Source organism: Oncorhynchus gorbuscha, unplaced genomic scaffold (assembly GCF_021184085.1).
Source record: "Oncorhynchus gorbuscha isolate QuinsamMale2020 ecotype Even-year unplaced genomic scaffold, OgorEven_v1.0 Un_scaffold_419, whole genome shotgun sequence".
In the NCBI taxonomy this organism is placed as follows: Eukaryota; Metazoa; Chordata; class Actinopteri; order Salmoniformes; family Salmonidae; genus Oncorhynchus; species Oncorhynchus gorbuscha.
In genome coordinates this window covers 764,962-772,461 of record NW_025745264.1, presented here as the reverse complement: position 1 = coordinate 772,461, position 7,500 = coordinate 764,962, and the positions used below count along the sequence as shown (strand labels likewise).

The following is a 7,500-nucleotide window of genomic DNA, read 5'->3' as shown; positions in this document are numbered from 1 at the left end:
ACTAGCTGATCTAACTGCTACCTGATCTAACTGCTACCTGATCTAACTGCTACCTGATCTAACTGCTTCCTGATAACTGCTTCCTGATCTAACTGCTTCCTGATCTAACTGCTACCTGATCTAACTGCTACCTGATCTAGCCACTAACCATTACCTAATTTACCTGATCTACCATTACCTAATCTAACCGCTACCTAATCTACCATGACCTAATCTAACCACTACCCATTACATAATCTAACCGTCACCTAATGTACCATTATATAATTTAATCACTACTAATAACCTAATCTAACCACTACCCATTACCAAATCTACCACGACCTAATCTACCCTCTACCTAATCTACCCTCTACCTAATCTACCCTCTACCTAATCTACACACTACCTAATCTACCCTCTACCTAATCTACCCTCTACCTAATCTACCCTCTACCTAATCTACCCTCTACCTAATCTACCCTCTACCTAATCTAACCTCTACCTAATCTACCCTCTACCTAATCTACCACAACCTAATCTAACCTCTACCTAATCTACCCATTACCTAATCTACCCTCTACCTAATCTACCCTCTACCTAATCTACCCTCTACCTAATCTAAATATCTACCTAATCTACCCTCTACCTAATCTAAATACTCTACCTAATCTACCCATCTACCTAACTACCCATTACCTAATCTACCCTGTCTACCCTTACCTAATCTACCCTCTACCTAATCTACCCTCTACCTAATCTACCCTCTACCTAATCTACCCTCTACCTAATCTACCTCTACCTAATCTACCCTCTACCTAATCTACCCTCTACCTAATCTACCCTCTACCTAATCTACCCTCTACCTAATCTACCCTCCTAATCTACCTAAATCTACCCTCTACCTAATCTACCCTAATCTACCCTCTACCTAATCTACCCTCTACCTAATCTACCCTCTACCTAATCTACCCTCTACCTAATCTACCCTCTACCTAATCTACCCTCTACCTAATCTACCCTCTACCTAATCTACCCTCTACCTAATCTACCCTCTACCTAATCTACCCTCTACCTAATCTACCCTCTACCTAATCTACCCTAACCTTACCTAATCTACCCTCTACCTAATAATCTACCCTACTACCTAATCTACCCTCTACCTAATCTACCCTCTACCTAATCTACCCTCTAATCTACCTACCTAATCTAACCTCTACCTAATCTACCCTCTACCTAATCTACCCTCTACCTAATCTACCCACTACCTAATCTACCCTCTACCTAATCTACCCTACCTTACCTAATCTACCCTCTACCTAATCTACCCTCTACCTAATCTACCCTCTACCTAATCTACCTAATCTACCCTCTACCTAATCTACCATCTACCTAATCTACCCTCTACCTAATCTACCCTCTACCTAATCTACCCTACCTAATCTACCCTCTACCTAATCTACCTCTACCTAATCTACCCTCTACCTAATCTACCCTCTACCTAATCTACCCTCTACCTAATCTACCCTCTACCTAATCTACCCTCTACCTAATCTACCCTCTACCTAATCTACCCTCTACCTAATCTACCCTCTACCTAATCTACCCTCTACCTAATCTACCCTCTACCTAATCTACCCTCTACCTAATCTACCTACCTAATCTACCCTCTACCTAATCTACCCTCTACCTAATCTACCCTCTACCTCTACCCATACCTAATCTACCCTCTACCTAATCTACCCTCTACCTAATCTACCCTCTACCTAATCTACCCTCTACCTAATCTACCCTCTACCTAATCTAACCTCTACCTAATCTAACCTCTACCTAATCTACCCTCTACCTAATCTACCCTCTACCTAATCTACCCTCTACCTAATCTACCCTCTACCTAATCTACCCTCTACCTAATCTACCCTCTACCTAATCTACCCTAATCTACCTAATCTACCTAATCTCTACCTAATCTACCTCTACCTAATCTACCCTCTACCTAATCTACCCTCTACCTAATCTACTCTACCTAATCTACCCTCTACCTAATCTACCCTCTACCTAATCTACCCTCTACCTAATCTACCCTCTACCTAATCTACCCTCTACCTAATCTACCCTCTACCTAATCTACCCTCTACCTAATCTACCCTCTACCTAATCTACCCTCTACCTAATCTAACCTCTACCTAATCTACCCTCTACCTAATCTACCACTCTACCTAATCTAACCTCTACCTAATCTACCCTCTACCTAATCTACCCTCTACCTAATCTACCCTCTACCTAATCTACCCTCTACCTCTAATCTACCTAATCTACCCTCTACCTAATCTACCCTCTACCTAATCTACCCTCTACCTAATCTACCACGACCTAATCTAACCTCTACCTAATCTACCCTCTACCTAATCTACCCTCTACCTAATCTACCCTCTACCTAATCTAACCTCTACCTAATCTACCCTCTACCTAATCTACCCTCTACCTAATCTACCCTCTACCTAATCTACCCTCTACCTAATCTACCCTCTACCTAATCTACCCTCTACCTAATCTAACCTCTAAATCTACCCTCTACCTAATCTACCCTCTACCTAATCTACCCTCTACCTAATCTACCCTCTACCTAATCTACCCTCTACCTAATCTACCCTCTACCTAATCTACCCTCTACCTAATCTACCACGACCTAATCTAACCTCTACCTAATCTACCCTCTACCTAATCTACCCTCTACCTAATCTACCCTCTACCTAATCTACCCTCTACCTAATCTACCCTCTACCTAATCTACCCTCTACCTAATCTACCCTCTACCTAATCTACCCTCTACCTAATCTACCCTCTACCTAATCTACCCTCTACTAATCTACCCTCTACCTAATCTACCCTCTACCTAATCTACCCTCTACCTAATCTACCCTCTACCTAATCTACCCTCTACCTAATCTACCCTCTACCTAATCTACCCTCTACCTAATCTACCCTCTACCTAATCTACCCTCTACCTAATCTACCCTCTACCTAATCTCCCTCTACCTAATCTACCCTCTACCTAATCTACCCTCTACCTAATCTACCCTAATCTACCCTCTACCTAATCTACCCTCTACCTAATCTAACTCTACCTAATCTAACCTCTACCTAATCTAACCTCTACCTAATCTAACCTCTACCTAATCTACCCTCTACCTAATCTCCCTCTACCTAATCTACTCTACCTAATCTACCCTCTACCTAATCTACCCTCTACCTAATCTACCACGTCCTAATCCTGCTTTTGCCTGGCTTTGCTGTAGTTGTTTTATCTTGTTTGTTCGCTTTCACGCTCACTCTGTCTCTGCCTCTTTCTCTCCTCTCTCCCTCTTTCTCTCTCCTCTCTGCCTCTTTCTCTCTCTCTCTCCCTCTTTCTCTCTCCTCTCTCTCTGTCTCTCTCTCTCTCTCTCTCTCCCTCTTTCTCTCTCTCTCCTCTCTCTCCTCTCTCTCTCTCTCTCTCCCTCTCTTCTCTCTCCCCCTCTCTGCCTCTCTGTCTCTCTCTCTGTCTCTCTGTCTCTCCTCTCTCTCTCACACCTGGCATATGAAACCACCAGTTAGTGTTAAATTATAGAGCGCTTGGCCCACCATCCTTGGAGGATGTGATGATGTTGGAGTGCTGGAAGATATTGGATGATTCATTGTTGTTCATGGTGTCTGCTGCTCTCTGGATGGTCCTCGTGTCTGGAGTTTCAATGAGCTCCAACCTGTTTCCTTCTTCCTCCCTCACGCACCCTATTCCCTATGAGAGGGCACTACTTTAGACCCTATTCCCTATAGAGGGCACTACTTTAGACCAGAGCCCTGTGGCACCCTATTCCCTATAGAGGGCACTACTTTAGACCCTATTCCCTATAGAGGGCACTACTTTAGACCCTATTCCCTATAGAGGGCACTACTTTAGACCCTATTCCCTAGAGGGCACTACTTTAGACCCCCTATAGGGCACTACCCCTATTCCCTATAGAGGGCACTACTTTAGACCCTATTCCCTATAGAGGCACTACTTTAGACCAGAGCCCTGGGACCCTATTCCCTATAGAGGGCACTACTTTAGACCAGAGCCCTGATGGCACTACTTTAGACCCTATTCCCTATAGAGGGCACTACTTTAGACCCTATTCCAGAGCACTACTGTGGACCCTATTCCCTATAGAGGGCACTACTGATAAAACTGGCAAGTTCCAGAAAATGATTGAATCTGAAAGAAAACAGAGAGCACCTTAGACCCTATTCCCTATAGATGGCACTACTTTAGACCCTATTCCCTATAGAGGGCACTACTTTAGACCCTATTCCCTATAGAGGGCACTACTTTGGACCCTATTCCCTATAGAGACTACAGAGTGCATTGTGGGGACTATTAGACCCTATTCCCTATAGAGGGCACACTTTAGACCCTATTCCCTATAGAGGGCACTACTTTAGACCCTATTCCCTATAGAGGGCACTACTTTAGACCATTCCCTATAGAGCCCTGTGGACCCTATTCCCTATAGAGGGCACTACTTTAGACCCTATTCCCTATAGACTTTAGACCCTATTCCCTATAGACGGGCACTGGCACCCTATTCCCTATAGAGGGCACTACTTTAGACCCTATTCCCTATAGAGGGCACTACTTTAGACCCTATTCCCTATAGAGGGCACTACTTTAGACCCTATTCCCTATAGAGGGCACTACTTTAGACCCTATTCCCTAACCAGACCAGATTCCCTAACAGCACTACTTTAGACCCTATTCCCTATAGAGGGCACTACTTTAGACCCTATTCCCTATAGAGGGCACTACTTTAGACCCTATTCCCTATAGAGGGCACTACTTTAGACCCTATTCCCTATAGAGGGCACTACTTTAGACCCTATTCCCTATAGAGGGCACTACTTTAGACCCTATTCCCTATAGAGGGCACTACTTTAGACCCTATTCCCTATAGAGGGCACTACTTTAGACCCTATTCCCTATAGAGGGCACTACTTTAGACCCTATTCCCTATAGAGGGCACTACTTTAGACCCTATTCCCTATAGAGGGCACTACTTTAGACCCTATTCCCTATAGAGGGCACTACTTCAGACCAGGGCTCAGGGTGCCATTTGGGAGCAGACCGACAGTACCTTGAGTAGCCGTGATAAAACTGGCAAGTTCCAGAAAATGATTGAATCTGGAAAGAAAACAGAGAGCACCTGGCTTCCAGACGATTTATTCTTCAAAACTATTAAAGGGACCATTTTCTACATCGATTTCAATTAGAAATCCCGTCCCCGTCCCTGGAACCTTCTAGATGGACTAGTGGTATATTAAAAAGTCAAGGTGCTCTGATACGGCAGATTATTAAATATATCTGGACTAGGATTGGTCCCTGGAACGCGGAGAACAGAGTGCATTGTGGGGATCGATATGTATACATTAGCTACTGTTACTAAAGTTACAAGGACATTGGTTAAGAAAAGGAAACTTTTATCGTATTTCTGGGAGGGTCACGACGGTGTGTGTGTGTGTGTGTGTGTGTGTGTGTGTGTGTGTGTGTGTGTGTGTGTGTGTGTCTGTCTGTCTGTCTGTCTGTGTGTCTGTGTGTCTGTGTGTCTGTCTGTCTGTCTGTGAGGGTATATATCGCCTCGTTGTAAAATGTGACGTTGGCTTTGCGGTGTTATTCTGGCCTTGTTATTTGCTCCTCATCTGTCCCAGACCGTGGCACCCTATTCCCTATGTAGTACACTACTTTTGACCAGGGCCCGTAGGGAATAGGGTGCCATTTGGGACTCGCACTGTGATGTATAGAGAGGTGTGAACTCACGGGGAAACTGCTGCATCCAATCACAACCAACCAGCACCAGACGAAATAACAGCAAGCAAAACAGAAAATGGTTACCTTCCATATGGAGCCCTATTCCCTATGTAGTGCACTACTTTAGACCAGGACCCTAATGAACCCTATTCCCTATGTAGTGCACTACTTTAGACCAGGACCCTAATGAACCCTATTCCCTATGTAGTGCACTACTTTTTAAAGTGTCTCATCAGTATTCCTATATAGTCACTCTTTAGCAGACCCTAGAGAACTGTATCCCTATAACTTGTTTATAACCTGTCACTATGTAATCAACTACCGATTTAACCTGTTATAACCAGTCACAGATGTCCTTATCAACGTGTCCTGTTATAACCTGTCAATGTCCTCATCAAATTATGGTATGACCTGTCTATAACCTGTCACTGATGTCCTCTGTCAAACTGGTATGACCTGTTGAATCTAGTGTGTCACGTGTCCTCATCAACTGACCGATATAACCTGTCACGATGTCTGTCATCTGTCTGTCTGACTGTCTGTCTGTCTGTATAACCTGTTAAGTTGTCCTCAATCAAGACCTTTATTCTTGAAAGTTATAACCTGGAGTTTTTAAAGAGTCTGTCAGTATTCCTCATCATCAGCTGATATAGACCTGTTATAACCTGTTTATAACCTGATGTCCTCATCAACGACCGATATAACCTGTCACGATGTCCTCATCAACGACCGATATAACCTGTCACGATGTCCTCATCAACGACCGATATAACCTGATATAACCTGTCACGATGTCCTCATCAACGACCGATATGACCTGTTATAACCTGTCACGATGTCCTCATCAACGACCGATATGACCTGTTATAACCTGTCACGATGTCCTCATCAACGACCGATATAACCTGTCACGATGTCCTCATCAACGACCGATATAACCTGTCACGATGTCCTCATCAACGACCGATATAACCTGTTATAACCTGTCACGATGTCCTCGTCAACGACCGATATAACCTGTTCCTCGTATATAACCTGTCATCTCTTTTTTAGGGTCACGATGTCCTCATCAACGACCGATATAACCTGTCACGATGTCCTCATCAACGATAACCGATATAACCTGTCACGGGTCCTGTGGCATAAACCTGTCACGACGTCCTCACCAACGACCGATATAACCTGTCACGATGTCCTCATCAAACCGATATAACCTGTCACGATGTCCTCATCAAAGACCGATATAACCTGTTATAACCTGTCACGATGTCCTCATCAACGACCGATATAACCTGTTATAACCTGTCACGATGTCCTCGTCAACGACCGATATAACCTGTCACGATGTCCTCGTCAACGACCGATATAACCTGTCACGATGTCCTCGTCAACGACCGATATAACCTGTCATAACCTGTCAACGATATAACCTGTCACGACGTCCTGGTATAACCTGATATAACCTGTCACGATGTCCTCATCAACGACCGATATAACCTGTCACGATGTCCTCGTCAACGGCCGATATAACCTGTCACGATGTCCTCATCAACGACCGATATAACCTGTCATGACGTCCTCGTCAACGGCCGATATAACCTGTCACGATGTCCTCATCACGACCCCATTTCCACACTGTTTTTAATCAGGTTTTGTATCGTATTGCAAGATAATGAGCTTTTTAAAAAATGTAAAAAAGC

The 7,500-nt window shown here is 44.0% G+C and overlaps 1 protein-coding gene across 1 annotated transcript in view; it reads left to right on the top strand.

The window, feature by feature from the left end:
• LOC124018174 (protein diaphanous homolog 3-like) overlaps positions 1–7,500 on the top strand; it is a 690,151-nt gene that overhangs the window by 28,352 nt on the left and 654,299 nt on the right. The window lies entirely within an intron of this gene.